A 21,898-nucleotide genomic window follows, 5' to 3' on the forward strand; every position below is an offset into this window, starting at 1 on the left:
TTCGCCTAATTCTAAGAGCTTATGCAAGTACTCCATTTAAAGGTAAGAGCAGGGCAGGGTAAAGTGTCAAGCTCAAGCTGGCCGAGTAATGGGAGCAGCGCCACCTGAGGTCATCTCCCCACTACTCCCCAACCACCTCCACTCCCACCACCCCTCCCTATACACACACTCTGCCACAGGAGGTAGCAGAGGAAAAATGAGTTTTTTATTAAGTATTATCATAGGGGCCAGGAAGAACCTCACCATTCATGCAGAATCCCTCAACCTTGCTTGATATCTTTTCCTGCCTATTCCATGGGGATGACAGAAAACTGCCTGAGACTAGGTAATCCCTTTAGGCTCCATTTCACCCTCCAATGTCAGTTTTGTTCAGGTATGTGGCCTAGTCAGTAGCTTTTTACCTCTTATTTTTTTATAAAATGGATGAACGGACTGTTGTGCTCCCGTCTATTGATAATAAAAGAAACAGGCATACTGCTCTTGTCAGACTCTCAAGACTCTATATTATCCCCTACGACATCTTACTAAAGTCATTTGTGACCTGCAATCACAGTTTGTGTGATTTTTTAGGTTGAGAGATTATAGGTGTCTCTCTCTGGATTACTTTTGTAAAGTAATGTGCTCCAATAATCAATTATTTTAATGATCCTACTTACAGAGAGATCCCATATTTTACTAAAATTAATATCAGCAAATGCCTGAAAACCCTCTTAATGGCTTTGGAGAGATCTGCCACAGCCTCTGAAATCTGTACAAACACTGTAAAATACCCTGGGTAAACTTAAATTGAGATGATCAAACTCTAAATAATTTATATGTGTTCCTAACAGTCATCCTTTCTCAATATTACTGCCTTGAATTAATAGAGTGTCATTTTCCCCAAGGGCCCAAAGGACTCCACAAGCAGAACACATTCATCCTCCTGCCACCCCTGTGGGCAAGGAAGGCACAAGAATGATTATCCCCATTTTACAGTCTGAGAAAATGAGGAACTAGAATGTAAATGATATGCAATACAGAAGGTTGCAGGCAGAGATGTAAGACTTAAAGTAGAATAGAAGAAAAAGTTCAGGAGACTAATGACCCTGACAGATCTGTGACTCTGGAGTTAATTTGGAGATACGATTAGTCAAAACCTTTCATGAATCCTGTATGTACTATGTAGTCTAATATCAAAAAATGCCAGTGGTAGCAAAACTGGACATCTGCATAGGCCCAGGTACCAAGTGAAAAATATGCAACTGACTCTTGAGCTGAGGTAGAGGCATTATTGCTCGAGAAGCCCAGCTTCATAGGATAGAGTGCTCCTGTAGACCTAAGAAATATGGCAGCAACCCCTCAGGCAACCTGAAAAGCAACAATTGGTCAAGGAAGGCTTATCTGAAACAAGGGAAACAAAGATTCTGTCTGGAATAGAGAAGTCATAGGGCCTGGAAGGCAAACATCACTGGAGTATTGTCTTTAATCATGCCTGTAATCAGCCAAGGACAAAGAGTCAAAAAATAATGATCCAATGATGGAAGAATTAATTACATTAAGCAATCACACTACAGAGTTCAGTATAATCTAAAGAAATTAAATATTACTATTCTGGACTATTTTCCTTTTAATGAGAACATGTGAGAAAGACAACCCCAGACAGCCCAGTATGGGACTGGGCAGGGAGTACGTCCCCAAAAGATGCCTGCTGAGTTAACCAAGAGTCAGCTGAAAGACTTTATCAGGCAAGTACCAAGAGAACAGAGCAGAAAAGAGAGTCAGAAGCATTAATCGTCAGCCACTTTACCATGTTTACCTACTCCTTTCTGTTCATGAGGATCTTCATTTCTTATGTGGGTAGGTGGTGCTATGGGGCTAATGTCAGCCTATATAGTTACAATTAAAGAGAGGAGGTATATGCAACTCAACTTTTCAATTTATCAGCTGATTGATCTTGGGAAAATTACTAAAATTTTCTGAGCCTAGGTTTTCACAGTTGTAAATATGCATATATTAATAGTACCTACACACAGGTTGCTCTAAGGATGAAATGAGCTGAAGCATGTCAACACTTATTAAATACTTAATAAATATTTGCTGATATCATTATTATTATCATTGTCAAGATCATCATTCCAACTCATTTTTCACTGGGCTTATGATTCTTTATGGATATTAGTTCTCCTAGCCCTACCCTAGCCAGGTGAGAATACATTTTTAGCTACTTCCTTGATGATACCCACAGATCAAGGGCTACCTCCATTCAGTTGGAAGTGCTAGCCTCAGTCTGAACTACCAAAGAACCCAGGAGTTAATCTATGACTTAAGATAGGACTTACCTCTGTGCTTCTAAAATTGGTTCTTGATCTGAAACTATCTAAAATTCTGGATTTCTGACTGCCTTGACCTCAGAGACGTGATTTCTTCTCTGCACCATGCCTGTAGGCCTGGATTTCAGACCTTGAGCTTAGTTCTAACCAATCATAACCCTAGACTCCTCCTTGTCATAGTTTCTTGGTTGCCAAGTCTTGTCTCACTTTAACCTTCTGGCAATCACTAATATAGAAAACCTTCTGATTGCCTATCCAGAATCAAATTCCCATTTCAGGTTGCCAATCTGATAATTCCTATTATAATCCTGTGCCTAGGCAGCCTTATCTCACTGGATCGTGATACTGAAAGATAATTTATTCTGTACACCTTAAAGGAGCCAGTTGGTAGCAGCTTCTGATTGTGTCAATCCAGTCTAGTAATGGTGTCAAATACCTGAGCACAGAACACACATGCCTGGACCAACCCCACCAACTATGTATGACTCTACAACTGTCCATGTTCAATAACCCATTTGATACCAGTAAGAAAGCAAGCTTGTAAATAATTCTACCCCAAAAACACACTTTAAGCTAAATATGCTAGAAGATTTTCGAAGTTGGAGATTGTAGTCTCAGATATGCACAGCAACACTAAATATAAGCACAGACTGAACCTAAATGTTCCAGTAAGAAGTTTATTATGAATAATAAATAAATTTGGGTCATGCCAGGAAGTATCATGACCCTGTGAGTGTTTACGAGGAGAAGAAAATCTGAGGCCAGAATTTACAATCTGAGAAAAAATTAACCTTTCAAAAGTCCACACCTGACACTTTTCCCAAGATTACTGGGAAATGGAACTCAAAATGACCTCCAGTCTCAGGCACATTACCTCCTGAGCTTCTTGGGTTTCTGCCAAATCAGTTTCTGGAGAATGTGAAATTTCCACACACAGTTACTTAAATGAACAAAGATAAAGGTGTATAATAGACCCTTCAGTGCAAGAGGCAAGAAGAGTCTTCATGTACAAAGCCTCTATGGCATGTGTGAATTAAAATGGCTCAAAAAAGCAAAAAGTGACAGGATAGAGGGAAACAAACCACTCTCTGCTGAGGGACTGTAAGGAGGGTTTATGCATAAGTGTAGTCAGTTTGAGCCGTGTCTGCATTTTTGTCTTTGAGGTGAGTTTCTCCCTTAATGGATGATCTTTAAAAAGAATCTATGATGGGGGCCAGCCCCATGGCCAAGTGGTTGAAGTTCCACACGCTCTGCTTCAGCAGCCCAGGTTCACGGGTTCAGATCCCAGACGCGGACCTACTCCACTCATCAGCCACGCTGTGGAGGCAACCCACATACAAAGTAGAGGAAGATGGGCGCAGATGTTAGCTCAGGGATAATCTTCCTCAAGCAAAAAAAAAAAAAAAGAGGACAATTGCCAACAGATATTAGCTCAGGGCAAATCTTCCTCACCAAAAAAAAGAAAAAAAGAAAGAATCTATGATGAATTTCCACATTAAAAATATAACTTGAGGATCTGGGCCAGTGGCATAGTGGTTAAGTTCGCATGCTCCACTTCAGTGGCCCAGGGTTCACAGGTTCAGGTCCCAGGCACAGACCTACATGCCACTTATCAAGCCACACTGTGGCAGGCATCCCACATATAAAGTGGAGGAAGATGGGCATGGATGTTAGCCCAGGGCCAATCTTCCTCAGTAAAAAGAGGAGGATTGGCGACAGACGTTAGCTCAGGGCTAATCTTCCTCACCCCCAAAAATATATATATATATAACTTGATATTACAGAATATGATCCATGTTTTATACACATTATTTTTCCTCCCCAAGTTGATGATGTCTCAGATACTAGCCAGGGAAGAGTTCAATGAGAAAACCCAAGCAGGGAACAGAAAGCTAATCTCCCCTGCGGTGTAACAGAGAAGGTGTCCCCAAAGAGACTCAGCCTGATAAGTAGGCTGATCATAGGTACTCTGATAATTTTATGGTATGTTTTAAAGGGTATCAGAAAAGGAACTGCAACAACCCACTCAAAATATCTTCACTTTTTGCTCCTGCCTAAATATCGCATAATTCAAGATTAATTGCCCATACTGTCTCTCCTGTAAGAGTCATCGTGATTGCAATTGTTTGTTCATTGTCTATCTCCCCTACTAGCCTATAAACTCTATGAGGATGGAGACCATGCCTATTGTGCCAAGTGATATTGATCTATGAACTGCATTGGTTTAAGGCATTATTGAATATCAAATACTCCTCCCAGTATTTGTTATTTAAACATTTACAGGGCTGATACAACCTAGATTTCTGTTATTCTCCCCACAGTGTGAACACACTTCTACTGAGAGCCAGTTATGATTGAAGGGCAGGCTTGTGTGGGGCAAGATGGAACATGATACTAGGCACGTGAGTCAGGAAGCGGACACCACAAGGGAGAGGTAGAAGGACCTGGAAGAAAATCACCATTTGCCAGAGTCAACTCTGGTTAGACACAGAAGTTACATCAGGTGCTTCAAATACTGCCTCCCTGATGCACTGTGTTACTTAGTGAATAACCCGGTCTTCACCTAAAGAGAGCACTCTTCCCACCCCATTACCAGATATTGCATTTGCTATCTTACTTGCCCCATTCTGGAAGCTTTGTAACAGCAGTCAGCTTAAAAATCACATCTGCATGAAATTAATTAGTCATCTTATATTCCCTTCTATCTAGACTGAGGATTTGTTCCATGCTTTTTCCCTTAACTCCCCATGGGTTAACTTTCTCCCAATGAGTTGATTTATATTTATCAGAAATGCATTAAAAAAATCACAGCATCACAGAGAAGAAAACTAGAGTGTAATGATGCTGCTTTCTATTAATCTGTAACTAGGGGCTGTTTTAGTAAAGGCTTATATACACTCTTTGTGTGAATGTAAATTCATTTGCCAATTGTGTGTGTGTGTGTGTATGTGTATTCTCCCACCAATGCTGAAAACATGCCAGTGATTCTCAAATGTGTGCATGTGTGGAGGAAGAGTGGAGGAGTGGTACATAGCAGAATTCCCAGGGGGCTTTTTCAAACTGTAGATGTTCCCTGGGAGATTCTATAACTTCCCTCATACCAACCTCCCCCTCCTCCAAGTTTAAAATCACTGCAGGGTAATGAGTGATGTTACTGATGGATGTCAATTTCACAGTGTGGAGGCAGAAAACAAGTTGAGAACCACTAAATTAAGCTCAAGATTAACAACCAACTGCTTCCCACTCCTGTCCCACCAGTTTTACACATCCATTCCATTAGGAATCCCAGTGGAAACTGCATTATCAAACCTATTAAAAACTGCCTCAGGAAAAAACAGTTAGTTGAAATTCACATCTTCTATAATTTACATATAGTTTAGATTTTCCTGAATCTTTCCCAAAATGACTCTAGTCTCTTCTTCTGCTCAAAGTCAGGCCCTCATCACTTCTTAATAGTTGCCTGCTAACTGGTCTTATTGACTTTAGCCTCATCTCTCTCCAAGGAGGGTTATCTTGCTAACCTATAAGCCTAATCAGTTATTCTCTGTTTAAAATCCTTGAAAGGTTGCAAGCTCCAAGATCCTTGGCAAGGCTTTCAAAGCCCTCCGTAACCTGGCTTTTCTTTGCCACTTCAGCCACATCTCCTGTTATTCCTCTTTATAGTCTAAAGTTGTCACACTCAGCAATTAATACTCACGGGTCTCTTTAAACACACCACTGTGCTCCAGACCTCCATACCTTTGTAATATTCTTCACACTTCTTGAAATATTCTTTCCCCTTTTTTCACTTGGCAAACTCCTGTTCGTCCTTTAAAAACTTGCTCGTATGTACCATCCTCTGTGATACTCTGCCTGACTTCCCCAGGCAAAGTTTCCCCTCCCTCTTCTGTATTACTTCTGCATCTTTTGCATATTTCTGTTGCTGTACTTGGCAAACTGTAATGTAATATTTGGCTTACACATCTGTCTGTCTTCTCCACTACACTGTGAATTCCTTGAGGCCAGAGTCCATGTGTATCTTTATATCTCCAGCTCCAAGCACAAGGGCTGGCATATAGCAGCTCATAGTAAATGTTTGGTGAATTGAACTAAACAGGAAAGAAAATGCACTTAAATTTCAAATCAAGAGACAGCCTCCGTTTAATTTAACGGAATCATAAACCTTTAAGTTCAGAATTATCGGTAACTCTACTATCACCCAGGCAAGTCATCAAATTCTGTCAATGCTGCCTTTGGAATGTCTCTTAAAACCTTGCCAAACCCACTACCAACTCCACTAGGTGAGACTTTTGTCCCAACATGCTTGATTGATAATGCATGAGCCTCCTGTCTGATCTTCCTGATTCTACCTTCTTCCCTTCTATCAGCTACTCCCCGATATTGCCAAACCCGTCTTCTTAAAACCCTGCAACTCCCCTTTCCCCACAGTGGTTCCTCACTGTCAGCATGATCAAGTCAAACTCCTTAGCCAGGTATTAAAGCTCCAGCCTACAGCTCCAAACTCCTATCTCCTTGATAGGAGCTCTCCTTTTAAAGCCCTGCCCAAAAGAGAGGAGTAGTTAACAAAGCAGAGAGTTCAGGGATTGACTATATACAACTTGAAAACATCTATATGGCAAAAAATATCAATCAGATAAAAAAAACTGGAAAACATATTTTTTAACACATATAACAGAAAATAAGAGACTTTCTTTAACGTGCAAAGAGCTCATAAAAGCCAACAAATCAATAGAAAAATGGTCAGCAGAAAGCAAAATTTACTGAAAAAGAAATAAAAATGGCCCATAAACATATAAGATGCTACCTTATTCATAAAATAAATACAAATTAAAACGAGATGCTATATTTCACATATCAGACTGGCAAAAAGTAAAACTTAGAATACCACGTGTTGAGGAGGACGTGGATAAAAAGAAACTTGCGTAAACTATTGGTGGGGATATAAATAGCTATAAACTATTTGCAGGTAAATTTGACACTACCTAACAAAATTAAAATCACACATATTTTTGGATCCGGAAATTACACTTCAACGGATTCTTCTCTACAGAAAAACCCATATAAATGTAGAAAAATAAATATACAGGCATATTTTAGCATCACTGTTTGTAATAGTAATAAACAAAAATATCCATCAATGAAGGAATAGTTCAATAAATTATCATACAGTCAGACAGTGGAATTCTATGGAGTTGTTCAAACAATTATATATATATACATGAAAATATATCCAGAATATTTTTTAAATGAAGCTGCAAAACATTGTGCATAGTATGAGTAAATCTCTATTAAAATTCTTTATGCATATAACATGTACATTAAGTAAGGATACATGACTGTGCTATTCATCTATAACATATGTTATTATTTTATAACTAAGAAAATTAACCCTGTTCATTTTTCAAGGTCCAGCTTTTCAAAAGCTAACCCCTCTACAATGCTTTCCTGATCACCCCAACTGCAAGTAATCTCCCCTTCCCCTGAATTCTAATGGCACATATATCTATATCACTCACTTAACACTTAAAACATTCTCTAATGTGGTAGTTGTATGCACATATCCGCTCTTCAACTAGATTGTAAGCTTGAAGGCATGGAACCATGTGTCAGGCCGTTTTTATATGTCCTAGAGCATCTAGGATTTAACACTTTATATAGAGAATGTGCTCAATAGATTTGGTGGATGAACAAAAGTATAGAATGCCATTAAAACACCACTTGGTTTTTTGTTTTTTGTTTTTTTTTTATTGATGTTTTAATGGTTTCTAACATTGTGAAATTTTGGGTTGTACATTTTTGTTTGTCCATCACCCCATATATGACTCCCTTCACCCCTTGTGCCCACCCCCCACCCCAACTGCCCGGGTAACCACAGTCCAGTTTTCTCTGTCCATGTGTTGGTTTATATTCCACATATGAGTGAGATCATACAGTGTTTGTCTTTCTCTTTCTGGCTTATTTCACTTAACATAATACGCTCCAGGCCCATCCATGTTGTTGCAAATGGGACGATTTTGTCTTTTTTTATGGCTGAGTAGTATTCCATTGTATATATATACCACATTTTCTTAATCCAATCGTCAGTCGAGGGACACTTAGGTTGCTTCCACTTCTTGGCTATGGTGAATAATGCTGCAATGAACATAGGGGTGCATAAGCCTCTTTGGATTGTTGATTTCAGGTGCGTTGGATAGATTCCCAGTAGTGGGATGGCTGGATCATAGGGCATCTCTATTTTGAATTCTTTGAGGAATCTCCATACCGTTTTCCGTAGAGGCTGCACCAATTTGCATTCCCACCAGCTGTGTATGAGGGTTCCTGTTTCTCCACATCCTCTCCAACATTTGTTGTTTTTTGTCTTGGTGATTATAGCCATTCTAACGGGCGTGAGGTGGTATCTTAGTGTTGTTTTGATTTGCATTTCCCTGATGATTAGTGATGTTGAGCATCTTTTCATGTGCCTATTGGTCATCTGTATATCTTCCTTAGAGAAGTGTCTGTTCATTTCCTCTGCCCATTTTTTGATCGGGTTGTTTGTTTTTTTGTTGTTCAATTGTGTGAGTTCTTTATATATTATGGAGATCAACCCCTTGTCAGATGTATGTTTTGCAAATATTCTCTCCCAGCTGGTTGGTTGTTTGTTCATCTTGATTCTGGTTTCATTTGTCTTATAAAAGCTCTTTAGTCTGATAAAGTCCCACTTGTTTATTTTTTCTTTAGTTTCCCTAGTCTGGGTAGGCATGTCATCCGAAAAGATTCCTTTAAACCCAATGTCAAATAGTGTGTTGCCTATATTTTCTTCTATGAGTTTTATAGTTTCAGGTCTCACCTTCAGGTCTTTGATCCATTTTGAGTTAATTTTTGTGAATGGCGATAGCACATGGTCCACTTTCATTCTTTTGCATGTGGCTGTCCAGTTTTCCCAACACCATTTATTGAAGAGACTTTCCTTTCTCCATTGCATGTCCTTAGCACCTTTGTCGAAAATTAGCTGTCCGTATATGTGTGGTTTTATTTCTGGGCTTTCAATTCTGTTCCATTGATCTGTGTGTCTGTTTTTGTACCAGTACCATGCTGTTTTGATTACTATTGCTTTGTAGTATGTTTTGAAGTCAGGAATTGTGATGCCTCCTGCTTTGTTCTTTTTCTTTAGGATTTCTTTAGCTATTCGGGGCCTTTTGTTGCCCCATATAAATTTTAGTATTCTTTTTTCTATTTCTGTGAAGAATGTCATTGGGATTCTGATTGGGATTGCATTGAATCTGTAGATTGCTTTAGGTAATATAGACATTTTAACTATGTTTATTCTTCCAATCCACGTGCATGGGATATCTTTCCATTTCTTTATGTCATCGTAGATTTCCCTCAATAATGTCTTGTAGTTCTCATTGTATAGGTCCTTCACCTCCTTGGTAAGATTTATTCCTAGGTATTTTATTCTTTTTGATGCAATTGTAAATGGTATTATCTTTTTGAGCTCTCTTTCTGTTAGTTCATTATTAGCATATAGAAATGCAACTGATTTTTGTAGATTGATTTTGTACCCTGCAACTTTGCTGTAGTTGTTGATTGTTTCTAACAGTTTTCCAACAGATTCTTTAGGGTTTTCTATATATACAATCATGTCATCTGCAAATAGTGAGAGTTTCACTTCTTTGTTACCTATTTGGATTCCTTTTATTCCTTTTTCTTGCCTAATTGCTCTGGCCAAAACCTCCAGTACTATGTTGAACAGGAGTGGTGAGAGTGGGCAGCCCTGCCTCGTTCCTGTTCTCAGAGGAATGGCTTTCAGTCTTTCCCCGTTGAGTATGATGTTAGCTGTGGGTTTGTCATATATGGCCTTTATTATGTTAAGGTACTTTCCTTCTATTCCCATTTTATTGAGAGTTTTTATCATAAATGGATGTTGTATCTTGTCAAATGCCTTCTCTGCGTCTATTGAGACGATCATGTGGTTTTTATTCTTTGTTTTGTTGATGTGATGTATCACGTTGATTGATTTGCGGATGTTGAACCATCCCTGCGTCTCTGGTATAAATCCCACTTGATCATGGTGTATGATCTTTTTAATATATTGTTGTATTCGGTTTGCCAATATTTTGTTGAGGATTTTTGCATCAATGTTCATCAGCGATATTGGCCTATAATTTTCTTTCTTTGTATTGTCTTTGTCTGGTTTTGGTATCAGGGTGATGTTGGCCTCATAGAATGATTTAGGAAGTGTTCCATCTTCCTCTATTTTTTGGAATAGTTTGAGGAGGATGGGTATTAAATCTTCTTTGAATGTTTGGTAAAATTCACTGGAGAAGCCATCTGGTCCTGGACTTTTATTTTTTGGGAGGTTTTTGATTACTATTTCAATCTCTTTACTTGTGATTGGTCTATTCAGATTCTCCATTTCTTCTTGGTTCAATTTTGGGAGGTTGTATAAGTCTAAGAATTTATCCATTTCTTCTAGATTGTCCAATTTGTTGGCATATAATTTCTCATAGTATTCTCTTATAATCCTCTGTATTTCCATGGTATCCGTTGTAATTTCTCCTCTTTCATTTCTAATTTTATTTACTTGAGCCTTTTCTCTTTTTTTCTTAGTAAGCCTGGCTAAGGGTTTGTCTATTTTGTTTATCTTCTCGAAGAACCAACTCTTTGTTTCATTAATCCTTTCTACTGTTTTTTTGGTCTCAATATCATTTATTTCTGCTCTGATTTTTATTATTTCTCTCCTTCTGCTGGCTTTGGGCTTTGTTTGTTCTTCTTTTTCTAGTTCTGTTAGGTGTAATTTAAGGTTGCCTATTAGGGCTTTTTCTTGTTTGTTAAGGTGGGCTTGTATCGCTATGAGTTTCCCTCTCAGGACCGCTTTTGCTGCGTCCCATATGGTTTGATATGGCATGTTATCATTTTCGTTTGTTTCCAGATAGTTTTTGATTTCTCCTTTAATTTCATCAATGATCCATTGGTTGTTCAGTAGCATGTTGTTTAATCTCCACATTTTTGTCACTTTCCCAGTTTTTTTTTCCTGGTTCATTTCCAGTTTCATAGCCTTATGGTCTGAAAAGATGCTTGTTATGATTTCAATCTTCTTAAATTTATTGAGGCTTGCTTTGTTTCCCAACATATGGTCTATCCTAGAGAATGTTCCGTGCGCGCTTGAGAAGAATGTGTAGTCAGCTGTTTTTGGGTGGAGTGCTCTGTATATGTCTACTAGGTCCATCTCGTCCAGTTTTTCATTTAAGTCTAATATTTCTTTATTAACTTTTTGTCTGGATGATCTATCCATTGCTGTAAGTGGGGTGTTAAGATCCCCTACTATTATTGTGTTGTTGTTGATTTCTCCTTTTAGGTTTGTTAATAGTTGTTTTATGTACATTGGTGCTCCTATGTTGGGTGCATATATATTTATAAGTGATATGTCTTCTTGATGGAGTGTCCCTTTTATCATTATATATTTCCCTTCTTTGTCTTTCTTAACCTGTTTTATCTTGAAGTCTACTTTGTCTGATATGAGTATGGCAACACCTGCTTTCTTTTGTTTGCCATTAGCTTGGAGTATTGTCTTCCATCCTTTCACTCTGAGCCTGTGCTTGTCTTTAGTGCTAAGATGTGTTTCCTGAAGGCAGCATATTGTTGGGTCTTGCTTTTTAATCCATCCTGCCACTCTGTATCTTTTGATTGGAGAGTTCAATCCATTTACATTTAGGGTAATTATTGAAATATGAGGGCTGAATGTTGCTGTTTTGTCACTTATTTTCTGGTTCTTTTGCATTTCCTTTGTTTCTTGTCCCATTTGTTTTGGACTGCCAATTCAGTTTGGTTGTTCTGTCCTATGATTCTTCTAGTTTTCTCTTTGTTTATCATATGTGGTTTTAATTTGATTATTTGTTTAGTGGTTACCTTGAGGTTTGGGCAAAAAATCTTGTGTATGAGATAGTCCATTATCTGCTAGCCTCCTATTTCCTTATACTAAGTCAATTCAGTCACTTTCCTCTTCCCCTTCTAAGTTGCTCTTGTTATACCTTATTCTATCTTGTGTTGTGGCTGTGTGTTTACAGTGATGAGGTTAAATTTATTTTTGGTGAATTTCTTCCTTTGATCTTTGAGTTTAGTATTTAAGTGGTTGCTAACCTATTCTGGTAAAGATTACTATTTCTCTGATTTTGTCTACCTACTTTTCTCCTTACTCCAAGCTTTGTGTTCCCTTTCTCTTCTTTTTTTCAGGCCTGAGGGCCTTCTTGAGTATTTCTTGTAGTGGGGGTCTCATGGCCATGAACTCCCTTAGCTTTTGTTTATCTGGGAGAGTTACTATTTCTCCATCATATTTGAAGGATATTTTTGCTGGATAGAGTATTCTTGGCTGAAAGTTTTTGTCTTTTAGTATTTTGAATATATCATTCCAGTCTCTTCTAGCCTGAAAAGTTTCTGTTGAGAAATCCGCTGAGAGCCTGATGGGAGTTCCTTTGTACGTTATTTTTTGTTTTTGTCTAGCTGCCCTTAATATTGTTTCTTTGTCGTTGACCCTGGCTAGCCTTACCACTAGGTGTCGTGGTGAAGGCCTTTGTCTGTTAATATATATAGGCGTCCTGTTGGCTTCGCTTACTGGTATTTCCTGCTCCTTCCCCAGATTTGGGAAATTTTCAGCTATTATTTCCTTGAATAGGCTCTCTGTTCCTCTTTCCCTCTCCTCTCCCTCAGGAATACCTATAATTCTTATGTTACATTTTCTAATAGAGTCAGATATTTCTCGGAGTCTTTCTTCATTTCTTTTTAGTCTTAGTTCTCTCTCTTCTTCCATCTGGAGTATATCTGTATTCCTATCCTCTAAAGTACTAATTCTTTCCTCCATATTGTCAGCTCTGTTCTTTAAAGATTCCAGATTCTCCTTTATCTCCTCCATTGTGTTCTTCATCTCCATCAGCACTGATTGGTTTTTCTTTATGATTTCAATCTCTTTTGTGAAGAAACTCCTAATCTCATTTAATTGTTTGTCTGTGTTGTCTCGTATTTCGTTGAGTGTTTTTATGATAGCTATTTTGAAATCTCTGTCATTTAGTTTATGGATTTCTGTGTCTTCGGGGTTGATTTCTGGGTGCTTGTCATTTTGTTTCTGGTCTGGTGATTTCATATATTTTTGCATTGTGGTTCCTGTGTTGGTTTTGATTTTCCTCATCCTGGAAGTCTCTGGTTGCAATTTCCACCTGCCGCCACTGTCTGGTGGTAAAGGGCTGTGTAGTCTAAGCCCCCTGCGCTCTGCCCCAGTTTTTCTGCTGCGATCCGCAGTTTTGTTTTGTTTTGTTTTGTTTTTTTCCCCACTGCGATCCACGGGTCCAGTGCAGTTTGTTCAGGTCTGCCTTGGATCGCTAGGTCTGGTCGAGCTGCAGACTCTGGGTTGCGGGGAAGGGGGAGCTCTCTCTTTTGCCCTCTGGGTCCCTGACGTGGGAGGCTTCTCGTTTGCCCCTCTTTATCCGCTCTCTGGGGTGCTCAGATGTTGATGGTAGCCCTGTGGCTCCTCTGAGCCCTCTGTGCGGGAGTTTCCCACTGGCTGAGAGAGCCCGAAGAGCTACAGTTTCCCGCCGAGGGCCGCCCCTCCCCCCTCTCTGGGAGCCACGCGGACCGGGATCGCTGCTCTGATGGGGAGGGAGTGGAGTTCTCCTTACCTCTCCCCACTTCCTCCGGGGGCCCAGCACGTTCCGCTCTCAGATGTGCGGCAGTGTGGATCCCTCCGCTCTAGGTTTTCACTGTCTGGGATTCCGTTGTTGGTCTGTGGCTGTTACTTTTGTTGTATCTTGTGGGGGAAGAATTCACGGGAAAGCTCACTCCACCATGATGCTGACGTCACTCCCTTGGTTTTTCTTTTTGAAGTTCAAAGGAACAAACATTTATTGAGCACAGAGTTTTTTAAAGACAATTTTTTTAGAGAAATTTTAGGTTTTCAATAAAATTGAGAGGAAAGTTCAGAGATTTCCCATATATCTGCTGCCCTCACACATGCATAGTCAACCCATTGACATCACTCACCAGAATTGTAATTTTTTACCAAAGATGAACATACATTGATACATCATAATCACCCAAAGTCCATAGTTTACCTTAGGGTTCACTCTTGCTGTTATATATTCAGTGGATTTGGACAAATGTGTAGCAACACATATCCATCATTATAAAATCACACAGGGGCCAGCCTGGTGGCGTAGTGGTTAAGTTCACGTGCTCTGCTTTGGCGGCCTGGGGTTCGAGGGTTTGGATCCCGGTGGCGGACCTATGCACTGCCCATGAAGCCATGCTCTGGTGGCCTCCCATATACAAAATAGAGGAAGATGGGCACAGATGTTAGCTCAGGGCCAATCTTCCTCACACACACACACAAAATAATAATAATAATAATCATAATATCATACAGAGTATTTTCATTACCCTAAAAATCCTCTGTGCTCCACCTATTCATCTCTTCCTTACCCCAACTCCTGGCAACCACTGATCTTTTTATTGTCTTTATAGTTTTGCCTTTTCCAGAAAGTCATATAGTTGGAGTTATACAGTATGTAGTCTTCTCAGAGTGGCTTCTTTCACCTAATAATATGCATTGAAGTTTCCTCCATGTCTTTTCATGGCTTGATAGCTCATTTTTTAGCTCTGAATAATATTCCATTATCTGGATGTACCACACTTTATTTATCCATTCACCTTTTACAACTAATCCAAGTCCATTTTTGAATAACACTATACCACTTCACAGGTACTGTGAGTGCCCTGTAATAACAAAATAATCCTAATTCCTTCCTCTTGTCCCTTATATCATTGCTGTCATTCATTTTACTTATATATTAGCATACTTAAGCATATATATATATACACACACATAAGGATACATAATTGAATACATTATTGCTATTATTTTAAGCAAACTATTATCTGTTAGATCAATTAATAATAAGAAAAATAAAAGTTTTGTTTTATTTTCACTTATTCTTTCTTTGATATTGTTCCTTTCTGCATGTAGATCCGAGTTTTTGACCTATATTATTCGCCTTCTTTCTAAAGAACATCTCTTAACATTTCTTGCATTGCAGGTATAGTCACAACAAATTCTCTCAATTTTTGTTTGTCTGAGAAAGTCTTTATTTCTCTCTTACTTTTGAAGGATCATTTTGCAGGGTACAGAATGCTAAATTGGTAGGATTTTTCTCTCAACACTTTAAATATTTCACTCATTCTCTTCTTGTTTGCATGGTTTCTGAAGAGAAGTTGGATATAATTATCTTTGTTCCTCTATAGGTAAGGTATGTTTTCCTTTGGCTTCTTTCAGGATATTTTCTTTATCTTTGATTTTCTGTAATTTGAAAATTATATGCTGAGGTATAATTTTTTTGGACATTTATTCTGCCAAGAGTTCTCTGAGCTTTCTGGATCTATGGTTTCATGTCTGATATTAATTTGGGGAAATTCTGAGTCAATGTTGTTTCAAATATTTCTTCTCCTGTTCCTTTCTTTCTTCTCCTTCTGGTATTCCCATTTCATGTATGTTACACCTTTTGTAGTTGTCCCACAGTCCTTGGATATTCTGTTCTGGTTTTTTTTTTTTTTTCAGTCTTTGTTCTCTTCGATTTTCAGTTTTTGAGGACTCTATTGATATATCCTCTAGCTCAGAGAGTTTTTCCTCAGCCATATCCAGTCCACTAATCAGCTCATCAAAGGCATTCTTCATCTCTGTTGCAGTGTTTTTTATCTGTAGCATTTCTTTTCGGTTCTTTCTTAGGATTTTCATCTCTCTGCTTACATTGTCCATGTGTTCTTACATGCTGTCTACTTTATCCATTAGAACCCCTAACATGTTAATCATAGTTGTTTCAAATTTCTGGTCTATTAATTCCAACATCCCTGCCATGTCTGGTTCTGATGCTTGCTCTCTCTCTGCAAACTGTGTTTTTTGCCTGTTGGTATGCCTTGTAATTTTTTCCTGGTAGCTGGACGTAATAAAAGAATGGCTAAAATAGACCTTTAATAATGTGGTGGTGAGGTGTTGGGGGAAGAGAAGTGTTCTATAGTCCTATGAGGAGGCCTCAGTCTTCTAGTGAGCCTGTGTCTCTGGACTGTGAACTTCACAAGCATTTCAGTTTTTTTCTCTCCTCTTAGGTGGGACAGGATGGCTAGAGCTGACTGGAGTTGGGTATTTCCCTTCCCTAGGTCAGTTAGGCTCTGATAATACCCCAACAGTTTAGGGTCTGGTTAGCTAATTTCCCCAGAGGGCAGGCCTTGTTAAGAAGAACAGTGTTCTAGTGCATTTAAAAATGGTTCCTTTTCCCCTCCCCCTGCCAGAAGCATGAGGGGATTTTTCTCAAATATTTACTGTGAGAATCTGGTTGAGTTCCTGGAGGTAAATCTCATAATATTGTGGAGGCCACCTTATGACTGGGTCCCTCTGGAGTTTTTAACTTTCAGAGTTATCTGTACTGAGCCTCTAGAAATTTATCAATTACAGTTCATATTTTCCTACCCTAGTACTGCTTCCCATGGCAATTTTCTCTTGTGAGTCTCTGCTCCAATAAGCTGCAACTCCCTGTATTTGCCTGCCTGTCTCTCTAATCTTGGAGGCACTGGTTTGCTTTGTGTCCTCTCCTTCCCTCTCTTATGGATCCAAGAAAAAGTTGTTTATTTTTCAGTCTGTTCAGCTTTTTACTTATTGTTAGGATGGAGTGGTGACTTCTAAGCTCCTTACATGTAGAACTGAATGAGCATCCTTAATTTTTAAATTATATTTTAATTTGATACTTTTTCATAAAGCAAAAGCTATCATCTCCTCTATCCTCTCTCCTCCACCAATCCCAATCTTGTGAGGTAAAGTATGTTAATAGCCTGAATCCTTTTATACCTAGGAGGTCCATGTCTGGGCTTAGGGGTGGTCTTCAAATGCCCTAACCTTGTAGGCAAAATTTTGCGTGCAGATGTACATGCGTATCTTTCTCGGGAAAGGGTTTTTGACTTTCAAAAGATTCCCATAGGAGTCTGGGATCCAAAAATGATTGAGAATCTCAAGTCCTAAACTCTACCCTGAAAGGTTCCCTACCCCATCCTTGGTTCTAAGCATATAGTTCAGTCTCAGTCTTTCTTGTGTGAGCCCCTATAATCCTCCTCAACTCTTCTTGCTTTTACTTTTTTTCTGGTAGACTGATTACCCTGGCGAACTCATCTGAATCAGTTCATCTTGGATTCTTCTTAAGTTATCCTTTTCTTTTGTTTCCTCAGCTCCTGAAGGCATTTAACAGCCCTGTTCCTTATAGTCACCTCTTGGTCTCCCAACTTCCCATTCCATTTAGTGTTCTGTATTTCTGAACCACTATCTCTAATTAGACAAACTTCCCCTACAATAATAGCATTTGTAACATTTACAATTCAATAATAACAGCAACAATAATCACGTATGCCAGGTTCTCTGCAAAGTGTTTTACCTGCATTATCACATTTATTTCTCACGACAATTCTATCAGCTAACTACTATTATTATCTCCATTTTACAGTTGATGAAATTGAGGCACAGAGACATTAAGTAACTTGCCCAAGGCCACATAGCTATTAGGTGGCACAGCCAAGACTTGTCTCCAAGTCTGTTGACCACAAAACCCATGTCCTTAACTATTACCGCCCAAGGGTGGTCTTCTGGCCACCACAAGACATGCCAATAGTCAAGAGGCAAGGAGATAGGAGAGAAAGGACTTTTTATTACAGCTTGCTAGCAAGAGGGAAGATGGCCGACTAATGTCCAAAAGAACTATCTTACAGAACAAAGATTAAAGGCCAGTTGTATAGGGGGCTGGTCTCTGGGTGGGGGAGGCATCCATTTGATCTCCAGGTGGAGACAAACATCTACTCTCTGGGTTGAGCATCTATCTGACCTCCAGGTAGGGGCAGACATCTGGTCTTAGTTCCTGATAGTCTTTTGTTTTACTGGATATGCATCAGAGACCCAAGCAATGCCCTATATCTTGATCTTTCAGTTGTCACTGATGATGGCTATCACCGTAGACTTTCTGCCCAGGGGTCATCACATTCCTAAGGAACTCAAAAGAACAAAATTATCAACTTATAGCAGCTGGGAGGGGCCATAAACTCTACAAAGCAAGTCTGGGTTAGCTAATCGGAGGTCACTCAAAGTTACAATAGGGTTTCTTTTCTACAATATGGCTTCCCTCACGTCAACCTTGTGTTGAGCCAGTGTCATAACCACTATTATACGTTTCTCTTTTCCATTAAATTTCTCAGATCCTCATTTTAGCTATCTTACAGGTGGATTTCATGGCTGAAATTTCAGAGACTGACTTTCTCTGTGGAGTAGAATATAATTTTTCAATCACAAAATATTTTTAAGACACTGTATGACACAAGAATTCTACTCTTAGGTATATACGCAAGAAAAATGAGTGTATATGTCCACAAAAAGACTCTTACATGAATGTTCACAGCAGATATATTCATAATAGTGAAAAACCAATTTACTCAAATGTCCATCAACACATGAGTGGATAAACAAATTGTATTATGCAATGGAATACTACTCGGCAATAAAAGGAATAAAGTACCTATACTGTACATGCAGCAACATGGATGAGTCTCAAAAACATTATGCTGAGTGAAAGAAGTGAGACACAAACAGCTACATGCTGTATGGTTCTATTTATCGGAAGTTCTAGAAAAGACAAAACTGATCTAGAGTAACACAAAGCAGATAAGTGGTCATCTCTTGGGTTAAGGGGATTACCTGGAAGGGGGACTTTATGAGATAATGGCAATGCTAGCTATCTTGATCTGGATGTTGGTTACATGAAAGTATACATTCATTAAAATTCACTAAGCTGTACACTTAAAATTATACCAATAAAATATTGAACAAAATCCACTGGGCAATTGGAATATAAGCACTCCAACCCTATGCATGTAAGAGTAGAGAGCCAACTAAGTTGAACTCTAAAAGGTCCAAAATATATACCTTTAAAATACTTCAAAATATCCTCATGTCTCCGCATATATGTCTTCTCACTGCCCAACCTACAGCCACTGAAATTGCCAAAACAGAGTGGTTCCCTTAGGATAAAGCAATGGTTCTTAACTGGGGGCTATTTGGATCCCCAGGTGACCCTTAGCAATTTGTGGAGACATTCTCCACTGTCACAACTGGGGGATTGCTGCTAGCATCTAGTGGGTAGAAGGAGGGATGCTGCTAAATATCCTACAATGCCCAGGACAAGCCCCCACAACAAAGAATTATCTGGCCTAAAATGTCAATAGTGCTGAGTTGGAAAACTCAGGTACAAAGTACTGCTACAGCAAAATAAATTTATATGTAATGATTAAACCTAAGGAGCAAGTATGTGAACAAATCAACATCTGTTAAAACTAACCGTTTCAGCTAGCTGTCCCTTTGGAAAACAGTGAACAGTGTCTGAAAGAATGGGCAGAGGATGACCAAATTATGATTGGGGTAGAGATTCCGGTGGTACTGATGTGCATTCTTACCATGGTGCTTGGTAGGATATCATCAGGGGCATCCAGAAAGTGGCTCAAGGGCACTGAGAGGTGGGGCTGAGATACCAAGAAGGACAGAGGCTTCAAAAGCCAAAGTTGACCATGTAACCATTTTGCCTCAGACTATCAGTGCAACTGAACACAACGTCTCTTCTTAATCTAAATTTTATTCAAGAAAAATAAGTTGGAGTAACGGGGATTATTCTTTTGCCATAAGCCTAGAATTTTGTTTCTTTTTAAAAATAAATATCTACTTGCAAGAAGTCAAGCTGCAGAGAGGGAAGTCTCATTAAACAGAGACAAAAGGAGATGTTGCCCTAGCAACCAAAAAGTACTTACAAGATTTCATCAAACTCATTGTACACTATTTCATTTTTCATTCAATCACTTTTTTTTTTAACATGGAAAGGCTTGAAATAGACTGATAAATAATTGCCCGAATAGGCCTAACACTTCCTAATATCCCATCATGAAATTTCTTTCAGCACCACCAAGGACATAATTCTGAATTGTAAATGCAAAACAGCATAATAGCGTCCTTCCCTGCTTCCTTCCATTAGAAAGGTCTACAGTGTAAAGCAACAAAGGAGCTCTCACACAGTACAAAAGAGATTTCTCTCACATACCAGAGTTGCACACTCTACTAAGCACGTAAAAAGCATTTCTCAAATCTTTTCTTTTGAAAAGTAGCAAGACTATCTTAAGAACCAAGCATGTTACTAGCTAATCCCCTCAGCTGTTACAGATGGGGTACACCCCAGTAGGATGGAAAAATATCAATGACTTTTAAAAGAAAGTGACTTTTCACTTCATTCAAATGGTTCTACTATTGTTAAAATGTTTAGTGTTGAAAAACAAATATAGAAAATCCGCATAATACAGTAAAAAGACACAGCCCTAGAGGATAGCAGGATAGTCTTTGTTTTTCCACTGACTAGCTGTATGATCTTAAGCAAGTCACTACACCTCTCTGGGTCTCAGTTACTTCACGAGTAAATTAATAGGGTAAACAAAATAATTTCCAAATTCTCTCTCAAATCTATCACTCAAAAATTTTTTTTGTTTTTTGTGAGGAAGATTCACCCTGAGCTAATATCCACTGACAATCTTCCTCTTTTTTTTGCTTGCAGAAGACTAGCCCTGAGCTAACATCCGTGCCAATCTTCCTCTATTTGGTATGTGGGATGCCTCCATGGCACGGCTGATGAGTAGAGTATGTCTGCGCCTGGGATCCGAACCCGTGAACCCGGGCCCCTGAAGAGGAAAGCGCATAGAATATTAACCACTCAGCCACAGGGCCAGCCTCTCTATCACTCAAGTTTTAATTTAAGATAACACAGTGGAAAAAGGACTCAACTTTCTAATTTCATGCTATTCCTTTGGTCTTTTTCGGACTTTTTAAGTTTCATGTACAGTGCTTGATCTGCTTCTGTGGCCTTATCTAAATTCATTTTCTAACCAGTATTCTCAATACCCAAGGACTGGTGAGCAGTCTTTGACTTTCAAAGAAGAGTTGTTCATAACATTGGTTACCCAATAATTCCCCCCTCTATAATGTCAACAGTACATTTCCCAGCTATGGGTGAATCATTCCAGAAATGTTGGCTTAAAATCAAAAAAGACAGACTGTGAGCTGTTAGAAGCTGCAGAAGCACCTGTATGCAGCAGAGACCAGTGAGAATTTAACAGCAGAAGTTTCTTGTGCACATATACAAAGAAGAAATTAATCCACAGAAAGAAAAGCATTCTAAATTAAGAACTTCTTTGGGAATTAACAGAGCAAGAGAAAGCCCATCGTTCTTTTCTAGAATGTGAACAATTGAGTTAGCTATATAACCTAATACTTGAGATTTAATTTCATTTTTATATAATAAAACTACATACATTCTCCAACAAAAAGATGTTTAAATGACTTTAAAGTATAACAGAAGTCACATCTATATGCTTGTTATTAGAGGACCACGTTCAGACTATATAAGCATTTAGTATAAGTGAAATAAACAAGTTAAATGTCTTATATTTGGGGATGTGACACTCTTTTATCAAACCGCATTAAGAAAAATACAGGATCCCAAATA

General features: G+C 38.8%; 1 long non-coding RNA gene across 2 annotated transcripts in view; it reads right to left on the reverse strand.

The window, feature by feature from the left end:
- Positions 1-21,898, reverse strand: part of LOC131400576 (uncharacterized) — a 42,634-nt gene that overhangs the window by 20,385 nt on the left and 351 nt on the right. The window lies entirely within an intron of this gene.

The sequence above is a fragment of the Diceros bicornis genome, chromosome X, assembly GCF_020826845.1.
Source record: "Diceros bicornis minor isolate mBicDic1 chromosome X, mDicBic1.mat.cur, whole genome shotgun sequence".
Classification (NCBI taxonomy): Eukaryota; Metazoa; Chordata; class Mammalia; order Perissodactyla; family Rhinocerotidae; genus Diceros; species Diceros bicornis.